The sequence below is a fragment of the Parambassis ranga genome, chromosome 2, assembly GCF_900634625.1.
Source record: "Parambassis ranga chromosome 2, fParRan2.1, whole genome shotgun sequence".
Taxonomy (NCBI): Eukaryota; Metazoa; Chordata; class Actinopteri; family Ambassidae; genus Parambassis; species Parambassis ranga.
In genome coordinates this window covers 46184593-46197669 of record NC_041023.1, presented here as the reverse complement: position 1 = coordinate 46197669, position 13077 = coordinate 46184593, and the positions used below count along the sequence as shown (strand labels likewise).

At 52.3% G+C, this 13077-nt stretch overlaps 1 protein-coding gene across 4 annotated transcripts in view; it reads right to left on the bottom strand.

Moving 5' to 3' along the window:
- Positions 1-13077, bottom strand: part of LOC114427147 (zinc fingers and homeoboxes protein 2-like) — a 74764-nt gene that overhangs the window by 46040 nt on the left and 15647 nt on the right. For all 4 annotated transcript variants that reach the window (XM_028394988.1, XM_028394978.1, XM_028394998.1 and 1 more), the window contains one exon: positions 8000-8160. The gene's annotated coding sequence lies outside the window, so the exon portion shown is untranslated. The remainder of the gene's footprint in view (positions 1-7999; positions 8161-13077) is intronic.

Here is a 13077-nt window from a genome sequence, read left to right as displayed (position 1 = left end):
TACATCCACGGTCAGAAGCTTTGATCGGTAACTGAAAGATGAGAGTGAGAGGCTGAAAGTGAGGAACCGGACCTCCAGCAGGAGCCAGTGGTGCCCACCTTAGCTGCTCTGAGCCCGCCCCCCTGCTGCCACTGTGACCAGACTCTGGATGAACCCATGGAAGTGGACGGATGGATTCAGATTACTGTGTTCCGACCAATAGAAGAAGCCACGTGATCTGGCTTGTTTCTGTTGTTTTGACCCTTGAGGAGGATTTCTGTGGAAACTTCATGCAGCACTGATGCAGAAGAGACTCTCAGAAATCAGGCTTCCAAAGAGGAGGAGGAGAGTAATACTGTACAGATGGACCCAGGCCCGAGTCCCACTTCTGTGCTGCGCTGATGCCGTTTCATGCTCCGACAGAAAAACACGAGTCAAACAAAACAAGATTATAACGAAACGCTCTCAGACTGAAACCGCGCTGAAGAGCCATCAGGAAGGAAGCGGCGCCGCCAGCCCGATGCTGGGAGGAGCCTGCACGCTCTGCCTCCTCCCTCCCTCTTACACCACCTTACTCCCTCTTACACCACCTTCCTCCCTCTTACACCACCTCCATCCTCGGGGAATTGTTTGGAAAATCCAGCAGTACAAATGAAATGTTGGGGAATTCTTCTTCTTCACACACTGAGAGTGTCTCTGTGCTCCTCCCAGCTCTCCATCCATCCTCAACCACCTCCGCCCTTCACCCCCGTCTGCAGTCCCTCAGCGGGACCTCACAGGATCCAACCAGCCAAATTTAACTGTTCTAAAAAGATTCTTTTTTTTACAGAGCCTGAAGATAAAAACACAGAACACTCCCCGGAGCAGGAGGAAGCTTCAGTGTTTTATAATGTCTGACCTCTGATTATGTGAACAGGAAACAACATCTGCTCTAACAGATCAGCTGAGGGGGCGGAGCTTCACACTGACTGCGCCCTTCCAAGGGAAAAAAAGTCTGACAAAAGGTCAGGCTTTGTGCTTTATGACGCTGCACATTAGGCCCAGCAGGACACGGATTTACACCAGTTAGACCCCGTTCACACTGGAGAGAGTCAGTCCAGCTAGAGCAGGACTGAATCCAGATCGCCTTTAAGCTGGATACGTTCAGACCTATTTTCAAATCTGGCTATCACACACACATGTCTGCGCTCAATCCAGCTGAACCCGGCTTGTTTGTTGTCCTCCAAACCACTAGGTGGCGCCTCGTAATATACAGAGTCCGTTCAGGCCGTAGGACCGTGCGTGCATGCGTCGTGCGATTTTTTTTTTGTCCCGTGTCGCTCGTTCTTTCGTTTTTCCGGTTCTAAAAGCAGTTTATTCCTTCGTAGCCCTGTGGAAAATAAACTCGGGGCAAAGCTGTCGTAGTTCCTCGGTTGTCCACATACGGCCTTTGTACGCGACCCGGACACTGTCCCCGTGAACCGGAAGTACCACGTCGCTACTGAGATTCTCTAGCTGCATTTGCGTTTAGACCTGACCCAGATGTAAACCGATCCAGCTAGATCCACCTCCGAGAGGTGGACTGAAATCAATCCTGATATATCCAGATTCACGTTGTTCAGACTCAGAAAAAAAACTATCCAGATATGGCCTGAATCCGGCTCTAGCCGGACTGATTTCCCCAGTGTTAACGGGGTCTTACAGGAACAGAGGGGCCGTGTAGTTATTAGCACGACCACTAGAGGGAGCACTGCTAGGTAAACATCCATTCATCCAATTATTTTAAAAATAAAACATGATGCTAACTAAAACTGCAGTTCCTCCACTGTCCACTAGAGGCTGGCTCAAAATCCTCATCAAGCTCCATGTTCAACACTCTTTTCAACTCAACCCTTATTAATGCTGCATATTCTTTAGGATATTTTCTGGCTTTGATGAATCAGGTTCATCGGTGACAGGAAGCGGAGCAGCTGTGGATCAGGCCGTCACAGACGACGGCACGCCATCAGCTTCTCATTTATCGTCTTATCTATGCTGAACACATCCCTGCAGTTATTATAGAAGTTGTGAAAAATGGCAGAAAAAGGAGGAAAGAGAACATCAGGAAATGAAATATTTGTGAACAATGAGCCCGTCTGTGCAGTAAAGCAGGCAGCGAGCAGATTGTGCTTCTGGATTAATGCGAGTGGACATGAAGAGAGAAGAAGCGTCCGAGTCCACGCTGACAGACACGTCTGCAGCCTGTGAGTCTATCAGTGTTTATTAAAAGCGCCGCCTGCTGCCGCGGCCGCGCTCTGACGAGGCTTCTGCTCGGGCTGCAGGTTGGGGAATCCTCCATGTTTACCGAGTTTACCGACTTGGCTGACGGCTGTGTTTTCTTATCCTCTAACAGAGAGGGTGATTTGACTGATGCTCGGAACAGATTGCATCACAGCAGGAGGCGAACTAAAACGGTTTACGCACCGCAGCTCTCCCTAAACTGTCTAACAGTGGCAGCGCTCCACCTTGTAAATTTGGAACAGCAATTTCAGAAATTTCCCAGCAGTCTATCTCCAATTGGCCTTGGCTGGCAGTGCTGTTTGATATCAGTGAAGTATCGCAGCTCTGACTGAAGACCACCTCTGAGGAGCAGAATGATCCCACAATCCAAACACTCACTCACTCACACCTGAGCACAGACCAGGCTGCACCAGCCTGCCTCACACAGAAATATCACACCAGCTCCACTGTCCCTGCTCCTGCTGGCTCTCACTGTCGGACAGACTTTTTTAAACATACTTTATCTGCTTTAAATGTCGCCCTGTGTTTTGCCTTGCAGGCGACTTAACGCTGCCTGGCCTGGCCTCTGCAGTTCCTCCAGTGACCACCTGAGGGCTGGCTCTAAAAGCGAGTCACAGACCTCTCTACGTTACCCATAAATCCCACCGGCACGTCCGGAGAGGTGCAGGAAGTCAGGCACTCTGGTCAAATTTCAAAATAAAACGACACAAGTGGACTCCATAAAACCATCTGAAGCCAAATCCACCACAGCCGTCATCGACTCGTGTATTTGTCCTGAAACGATGTAGCAGGGACCAGCATATGAAATGATGGCGTTTCATCGTGGACACGTTGACGACATGAAGAATCCTCAGATTAGTCTTGATGTTGAACTGCGAGTTGTTCTCATAATTTTTCGCCTTATTCCTCCATGATGAGAAGCAGCAGACACTTCCTGAGCTGGAGGAGCACTCAGGCGTTTCATTACTGCGCTGCAATAATTGGGGGTTTTCAGGAGCTGGATTTAAACAGGCCTGATCCAAACCAGCGGGGACGGATCCGGCTCTGTGTGGAGGCTCGCCCTCAAGCGGAAGTGTATCCTTGATTTCCCTCAGCGCCTTTTGTCAGAGCTGCTGTTTAATCTCGACGTCCTTCAGATGTCTGCGCCGGCCCGGCCGACATCACGGCAGACAAACTCCTCCGGAGCGGCCGCGGCCCTGCGGACAGCCATCCCTCTGAAGCTGCAGTCATTGTGGACGCACAATGGTTAATTACATTCAGATGAATGCATTTCTCCTTCATTGTGTCTCCTCACTCCTCAAACCAAATCTTTCTCTGCCAAACTTTTTGCTAATTTCTAAAAAATTATGTGACAATTTCAACCAATTTGAGGAGCTGGATTCCAGCGGCGGGCTGCTGTGATCTCTGCCAGACGCCGGGCTCTGTTGATCGTTAGCTGGGGGCTAAGCGCGGGTCAGCGGCGGCTTTTCTTCTGCTGCAATTAGCTTGTTTCCTTTCTTGGTTTTAAAACAGAGCAAACACATTTTCTCTGGGCCATAATTGGATTAGTTACCTTTTCTGCAGCTTTTAAAAATGTGTAAAATGTGCACCTCCCTGACACCTCCCCCCAAAATCAATTTCCAGAGGATTTTTTTTTATTTTAGAGGAATACCTCTTGAGTGGCACTTAACAAAATTGAACAAATGTGTTGAGTATGGATGCTGCGTGTGTGTGTGTGTGTGTGTGTGTGTGTGTGTGTGTGTGTGTGTGTGTGTGTGTGTGGGCGATCTGTGGGAAGCCGTGCTGCAGAGCTACCTTCAGACTAAAACAGTCTAACACTCATTACTCTGAAAAACACTTGACTCCATCATGGCCTTAATTACGTGCTGCTGGATAAACTGCAGAGCGACCGCGCTCCATCGCCTGACGGAGGAGCGGCGGCAGCTGAAGCTGCTGATGATGATGATGATGAAGAGAAGAACTTCTCTGGGAGGCAACAACCGTGAAAAAATAATCAACGACCTTTTTCCTTCTGTAAATGTCACGACTGCTGGCTGCCAGCTAGCGGTGGCTAACAGGAGATGCTAACCAGCAAATGTAGTCGTACGGTGGTGGCGAAGGACGGAGCCAGAGTCCAGGCCCGTCCCTCAGGCCCTCACGTGTCAGGGCTGATAGCAGGTGAGTGTGTTTCATGCTCATCCAGCCGGGCTCGGCTAACAGGAGAACGGACCGTTACAGTTTACACAAAATAAAACCATCACTTCATCTTTTGTGTCGAAGCGTTTGTGCGCTGCGTGCTTTACAGTCAGGATCTAGACGCCAAATCTGCAAAAGCAGAACAACAGAAGGAGGATTTCAGCGAACACCCACCAACACACACACGCTTCACGGCAGAGGGAGGCAGACAAACAAGCTGGAAGTTACAACCACACACAACCAGCCGGCAACACAACGGATCCATCCGACCAGGAGACCGTGCCGCCGCCGCCACCGCACAGGTGTGTTGGTGGAGAGCACACACACACACAGAAAAGCAAAGAGGTGTGTGTTTGGAGTTCAGCTAGTTTCACTCAGCAGTCTGCCCGGCCTCGCTGCCTGCCCACACACACCTCCTCCACAGGTGTGTGTGGATTTTCAGGGTGAGTCACTCTCTCCCATGTAGTCGATACCTCCAGCGGCGGTTTGCGGAGCTCCCATCAGCCCCGCTGCTCCCGCTCCCGTCTCCACGCTGCTGCCGCTCAGACTTGCAGCGAGCAGATGGTGAGTTTCTGAACAACAGTGTGATCAGAGAGCAGCGCGGCGTCAGGGCAGCACATCGATGCTGCAGCTTTCATATCCACAGACGTGCAGCAGCTCGGGAGGAGAGGCGCTCCGAGTCTCCGGCGGAGCCTCTCCGCCTGCTCTGCGCTCGCTGCACCTTCCATGCAAATATTTTTAGCCGGGATGACCCATGTGCAAACTGCACCATCACCCTGGCAGTGCTAGCACGGCGCTCCACCCCGTCAGCTCCACACAGCCCCTTCAGAACCAGCAGAGGGGCCATGAAAACAAACCCTCCCCAGCACCCAGCGGGGCTGGCAGCGGCCCGCAGGCTGGCGGCCGCCCAGGAAAGCTCAGCAGAAGAAGAAGAAGAAGAAGAAGAAGCTGGACGGCCGCCAAGCGCTGCTGAACATTCGCTGCAGGATTTTGTGTGGACCGGTGAGAAATGCAGACGGAACCGGATCAGACGCATTCAGCAGAGTTCTAATGTTTATTAATGAGGAGGAGGCGGAGCCTCTGCAGGCCGTAGACACCCTGTGACTGCTGTAACGCTTTAACATGGAGGTGTGTGAGGAGGGGGGCTCACAGCCATCCAGTGGACGCTGGAGGAACTGCACCACACTGCAGTGCAGGTGATATGTTCATTCATGGTGTTTGTTCCATCCAATCACAGAGTGTGCCTCTGTGACCTCGTCCACACGTCCTCGCTGCTCCTGACATCACGTCTAATTGGCCGGATGTTCCCTCCGACCACACAGAGAGCAATTACTGAGCGCAGCAGCACAATCCCAACAAACTCTGGATTAAAACAGGACGACAACGCCACAAACACGACACAATTAGAGCGGAGACAAACCTCCCTCCCTCCACCCTGACTCCTCCGTTAACACTTTATTTAGTTATTTAGTTATTTAGTTATTTAGTTATTTAGTTATTTAGTTACTCCTTCTGTGATGCTGAACAGTGCCTCCTGGCTGAGACACGTGTTCCTGCAGACCTCCCAGATGTGGCCACACTGAAACAGGCTGAGCGCCGCGGGGGCACGGGGGGGCACCGGGGGGCCGCCATGTTGAAAGAGTTACAGCCCGAACCTGCTGACACACACTGATGGAAACCCACCTCAGACTGCTCCTCCACCCGACCCGCCTCTCCTCCTCCACCTGACCCGACCCGCTGCTCCTCCTCCACCCGACCCGACCCGCTGCTCCTCCTCCACCCGACCCGACCCGCTGCTCCTCCTCCACCCGACCTGCCTCTCCTTCTCCACCCGACCCGCTGCTCCTCCTCCACCCGACCAGCCTCTCCTCCTCCACCCAACCCGCCGCTCCTCCACCCGATCCTCCGCTCCTCCTCCCGACCCCCCTCTCCTCCTCCACCCGACCCGCTGCTCCTCCTCCACCCGACCCTCCTCTCCTCCTCCACCCGATCCCCCTCTCCTCCTCCCCTCCTCCACCCGACCCCCCTCTCCTCCACCCGACCCCCCTCTCCTCCTCCACCCGACCCGCCGCTTCTCCTCCACCCAACCAGCCTCTCCTCCTCCACCTGACCCGACCCGCCGCTTCTCCTCCACCCAACCAGCCTCTCCTCCTCCACCTGACCCGACCCGCCGCTTCTCCTCCACCCTACCCCCCCTCTCCTCCACCCGACCCCCCCTCTCCTCCACCCGATCCCCCTCTCCTCCACCCAACCCGTCGCTCCTCCTCCACCCAACCAGCCTCTCCTCCTCCACCTGACCCTACCCCCCCTCTCCTCCACCCTACCCCCCCTCTCCTCCACCCGACCCCCCCTCTCCTCCACCCGATCCCCCTCTCCTCCACCCGACCCGCCTCTCCTCCTCCACCGACCCTCCTCTCCACTCTGATTTGATGCTCCCCTCTCAGGTCTGACTCTCCCTCTTCTCCTGCCTCCTCCTCTGCTCTGCAGACTGCTGGACCTCTGCTCTGAGTATCTGGGATGAAATGTCACATGTTTTAAAGTGCCGCTCTCTGACTTCCTACAGAAAGGCGCCTCGGCCTGCTCGTCCCTCTGCACGCTAACAGCACACACCACCGCTGCACCCCTACAAACACCGAGAGGCCGGCTCAGGATCACGTCTTCTCTTCCTGATGAACTGAAGTGACGCCATCGATCAGCTTTTAGCCACAGATCTGATCGTGTGCATCCAGATTCTGTGATGAGATAACATGATCATTCTCCTCTCTCCTGCTGCTGCCTCCAGTGACCTCTGACCTCTGACCATCTTTTCCTCAGTGAATGTTTTCACCACCTTTACAGACCTCCCCTGAAGGTGCTCCTGAGGTATCATCTGCACCTCTGAGGGACAGAAGCTGCTTTTTGTAAGTTAAGATAAAATGAAAAACAACAGTTTTCTCTCTTCTACATCGTCACCACTTCGATGAGTGCTGACAAACAAACCGAAGACGCAGAATGACTCATCTTAAACCAGCCTGTGATCATCTGTAGTATAGTGGTGAGGAGGTGAGGATGCAGCACGTTCAGCAGCAGCTTGGCTAACAGTTCACCAAAGCGCCGCCTGTCTCCAGCGCTCTGATCACACGCACACATGTTTATTAGTCAGATTCAGCGCCGTCTCCCTGCGGAGCGCCGTTAACAGCAGCGCCGGGTTTCAGCGCCGCCACCACGCTCCAGATGACAAATTAGATTGCAGCTCTTCACAAATGGCAGAAATAACAAACAGAAGCAGCAGCAGCGCCGCGTCCTCATTTACTTGTTTATTTCTGCTTTGAGAAACACTGAAGTCACATCTCCTGATGTTCCCCCCCGCGGAGCCGCCGCCAAACAAAAGAGCCGCCGGCAGAAAGCCATTTACTCACATTTCAACCAAAGTTCAGCAACCTGTGCAGACGCCTGCGCTCAGCTCACCGGGAGCTTCACTCTCTGTTCACTGCTGAAGCAATCTGAATGATTTGAAATGAATATGAAGCTGTACATGAACCCTGACGAGCTGCAGGCTGATCAATATGAGGTCTGATCAATCAGACTCAATAAAACTGCTACTCACTGCGGGTCCTCTGAGGGGGAGTGGCTTCAGTGGGCGGGCGGGGGCTTCTTAGAGGCTCCTCCTCCTCCTCCCAGTCCGTCCTCCTCCTCGTCTTTCTCCTGCTCGCTGTCTCTTCTTCCCTGGATGATCCTCAGGCCAGCGGCACTCTGGGTAAATCTGATCTGAAAGCAGAACGGACGGATCAGGAGATGACTCAGATCTACTGTTACAGTGTGTGTCTGAACCCAGTATGGGCCTTAAAAACTGCACAACAACTTGGCCCAAAAAAAGTGGCACTGGTTACCGTGGCAACGTGTGCCAAAACGAAGAGCGAGCGAGAGAGACAGAGAGAGAGAGAGAAACGTGAGCCGAGGAGAAAATGAGAGACAAGAACGAGGAGCGTGACCAGGACCAGGACCACATGCAGAACTCTCACGGACCGGGTGCTGGTCCAATTAAACGGCAGAACCCCTGGACGCTCAGGACACAAAGCATGAGAGCGGACGATCCGTCCTTGTAAAAAAATCCTTCACTACATCCAGAGTCAGTCCCGCGCTAACTGCTATCAAACGCATCAACATGGCCGCCTCCGTGAGGACAAGATGGAGCACGTGTAAATAAAACGTTTCTAGTCCTGCTGGCTTTTCATTCTAAACCCTTAAAACATGCGAACTGCTTCCCTCTCATAATAAAATAGGATTTCATTAAACGGAGTTTTTGTTGGTCGGCTCCTTTCATGCCTTTTTTCAGTAACAACTGAGGGAAAGAAAGAACAACCTTGGGTTCCAGGTCTGAGAGAAACCTGTGAGGAATCTGAAACACAATCAGTCTGCTCGGCCACAGAAGAAAAATCAAAGTTTGAGTTTTGCCAAATCCAAATTCTGATTCAGAGGGTGACGTCTGTGAACGCTGCTGCTGGAAGAAAACATCCAAGAGAAACACTGAACCACACAAACGCACCCATCTGCCCAGTGGAACAGGATCCATCTCTGGATCTCTGGATCGCAGGTTTTAAAGGGGGGCCTTGATCTGAGACAGTCTGGCCTGTGGAGGACTCACTTAGGCCCCTTTCAAAGGACACTTCAGGTGAAGCCTGGTCTGCAGGAGGCCTCCTCTCTGTGGCACCAGCAGCAGCCCTGTCAGACCTGGCGTTGCAGCGTGCAGAGGCCAGGCCGTTTGAAGGTGGTGAAATGAGGCTGGTTGTCACACCGCTGTGTTGCTGCAACCCTTCACCACCAGAAACACACAGCAACACACAGCAACACACAGCAACACACAGCGTGACACAACCAGTCTACAAACAGGCCTAACAACGGCAGCTGGGTGCTCATCAATACACACAAGGTGCAGAGTTCCTCTCACTCCGAGCCTGGATGGAACCAGGCTGGGAGCCTAACCCTAACCCATGTAATGCCCTGTGGCTCCAGTTCAGGAGGCCAGACCCCCTCACTGCTGGTCACCCCCTCACTGCTGGTCACCCCCTCACTGCTGGTCACCCCCTCACTGCTGGTCACCCCCTCACTGCTGGTCACCCCCTCACTGCTGGTCACCTCCTCACTGCTGGTCACCCCCTCAGCAGAAAGCCGGGCTCATCAGAGCCAGAGCGCCCAGGTCAGCGACCAACATCCGAGCACTGCGGCGCTCCTTTAAGAGGGAATCACCAGCAGTGTTTTCCCCGGGACGTGATGAGTGTGTGTGAGTGGATGAGATCATCAGAGGACTGAAGCACAGCAGGGAGACACACACACACACACACACACACACACACACACACACACACACACACACAGACACACACAGAGACAGAGACAGAGAGAGAACAACAGGTCTTTTCCAGAGAGCCTGGATCCCCCTCAGGACTGACCTCATCCTGCATCCATCACCAACTGATACCAGCCAGCTCTGCAGCGGGAGGGTGTGTGTGTGTGTGTGTGTGTGTGTGTGTGTGTGTGTGTGTGTGTGTGTGTGTGACAAACAGAGCTTCACTCACAGAGACGACAGACCTTCCTGATTCTCACAGATTAGTTTTGACCCATTTTAATTTTTGATTTAGTTTTAAACATGTCACGCGTGCTGCGTTCAGGTACCGCCAGGCGTCTCTGTGTTCTTAAGCCTCTTCCTGTGATTGTTGTTTTGCTGAAGATTTTAATTGAACTTCCATCCACAGCTTTAAGCAGAGAGATGAATCTTAATAGAACAGCCTGCTACCTGATCTCCTCGGCTCCCTGATCCATGTGAACAGATCTTATTTGTAGTACTCACAGCAACAAAAGCAGCGTGTCATTGTGCGAGCGGTGTCCCACTTCCCCTGGATAATCCACAGACTGTGGAGCCACCAAACAAATAAGCTGCTGTGTGTTTTTTAGACATTTTCCTGAGCTCGCACACACCTGAGCCCGCGGCGGCGTGCTGGTCCCAGCGTGGGTCCGTACTGTACTGCAGCTCTTACACTCTGCTTGCATCACGTAGGGTCCAGCTGTCCCTGCTCTCTTACTACAGGATATATGGTAATGTGTGACCCAGACGGGTTCTCTGTCTGACCGTGGACGCCTCAGGTCACCACTGCGGCGGCGGCGGCCTCCATACCTCCCGAGCTGTTTCAGATATATTTAGGCTGCGGCGCTCATCTGAATATTTTGCATATCTTAATTAGTGCTTACAAAACATGTTAATGAGGCGGCGCTCTAAGTAATTAGCTGTGTGTTAGTGGTGAAGGTCTGTCTGTCACAGAGAGGACTGTTCTCAGTGATGGACAGCAGAGGACAGCCAGCGACCCGTCTCCGTCTCTGCAGCCCTGCTGAGGCGTGCAGCCTCTTTTATCTGCTTGTTTTGGTTTGGCGTGCAGCTGTCTTCATCAAACAGACTCTGATAATCCCACAGAGCAGACGGACGGACAGAGTCCAGAGCAGCTGGGACAGACAGCCGGCCGCTCACAGCTGCACAGACAGGAAGCAAATCTGACGTGCAGAGGCACAGCTGGGTGGAGAGAAGCTACAGCGTCCGTCTTTGGGGACAGACTGACAGACGACCTGGTGCAGGTCCGAGTCCGAGTATCTGCCAAAACCGAGTCCCGATCCGATCCTTTTAGGATTCTCTACAAAGGTGAATGGCAGCTCACCCATTCGGCAAAACTGTGCGTGTGTGTGTCGCTTGCCGCGTCACCTGCCACTTTGCACGGGCGATACTTCCACAAACTGCACTGCCGCAGATTCTAAATACTTCTGTTCAAACTTCGCAACCGCCTCATCCCAGGCCTGGAACCCAGGACCTCTCGCACCAACACCAACAGTCACACCCCCACACTACAAGCCAGAGAGCCGTCCTGTGCAGCACTATGCTGGACCAATCGAGTCTGAAATCACGTAATCAGGCCCGATTTCCAATCACGTTATCGGACCAGGACATCCCTAATGTAGACCAAGACCTTCACACATGCAGGACAACATGGCTGACAAGGTGTGGGTGGTGCTGGTAACAGGTGAGAACTACACAGTGCTTTGTTTTTCTCCGTCTGTCTGCAGCCGTCTTCATCTGACTGTAAATGACAGAAAAGCTCTGATTGAGCCTCCGATCTTTAGGAAGTGAGAGAGAAAAGACCTTCCTGCCTGTTTCTGGCTTAATGACAACACATTACTGGAACTGTGGGGATTTCCACACAACCACGGCGACATGCGACCTGCAGAGAGACGCCGAGCGCCGGATCTCTGAGTGAAATCTGAGTGTTTGCTCCACAAACACAGACACTGATCTGACAGCAGCTTCCAACATACAGCAGAATGTAGAGCGCAGGCGAGCGATCCAAACCCGTGTTCAGGATTTTCTTTTATCTGCAAAAAAAAAATGATAAAACCCTCAAACAATCAGACGGGAACAATGAGCGCGGCTGAATAACACAGACGCCTCAGATTTCATTACTGATCTGGACGGCGCTGAGTTCCTCCCCCAGCAGAAACCTCCCGCCCGCCGCTGAGGACTCAATATGTCAGGATGACCGGCGCTCGGCCGAGCTAATAACAGGACGGGACAAAGCAAAAAACACAGGCAGGACCTCCCCACCCGCTGAGGAAGTAATAAAAGCAGACACAACAGCTGTGAGAGATCTGGAAACATCAGGTTTACACACGGAGCACAGTCATACAGTACGTCCACACCAATAACGGCGTCCTGCTGCAGTCCGCCGCACTAATAAAAGGAAGTGTCCACAGCCAGTGTGACGGCGTGCAGCCTTCCTCTGAAGAAATCAAACCTGTGTTCATGTTTTACAGAAACGTGTAAAGCAGAGGTGCAGCAGCGACGCGCCAAAGGGTTAAAGGTCAGAAGAACTGTCGGACATGTTGGTCATGTGACTCCATCATGGAGGACGTTCTTCTTGTTGGAGGATGTTCGGGTTGTGTTTAGTGGAACCCTCCTAACACTGAGCTGTCGCCGACATTGCCGTGCGCTGTTCAAACTACCGAAGCTCTGGTTACATTCGCACGATTGAAAAAACGGCTCTTTCGATCACTATTACATTCATTACGGTAATGACCACACTGTGTGTGCAGGGGCGGGGCTTTAGTGGAGCGTGGGGCAGTTGATGTGAATAGTTTGAGGTTAATCTTTGTGACCTGTCGTCGTCTTGTTGCTGAACATTTATAGATGTTTATAAAGAGAAATCTGATGAAAATGTTATTACACGCTGAGCATTTATAACATCATAACAAACCTGTGGCAGACATCTGTCCAGAAAGACAGTCAAATAATTACAAAGATCATTGTCTGACAGAATCATTAAACCAGGTATAGCAGTGAAAGGGTTAACGGCTCCTTGCTGACAGGGCCTGTAAACTCAGGTGTGTCAGAGCTGCTGCTGGTTCACAGGGTGTGTTTGAATGAATAATATAACAGAAACATCTCGAGGTGATGTCTTCATGTGTGTTTTGTTTCTCCAAAAAAAAAACACCTTCACACTGACGGAGCTGAAACTGGAAACCGCTCCTTTCTGCTAATAAATGACTGGATGAATTATTAAACTGCTGCAAATCACGGAGAATTCTCAACACCTGAGTGAGTCCATTCAGCCGTCATCACGGCAGGCGGGCCTCACGCTGCGTCCTTAC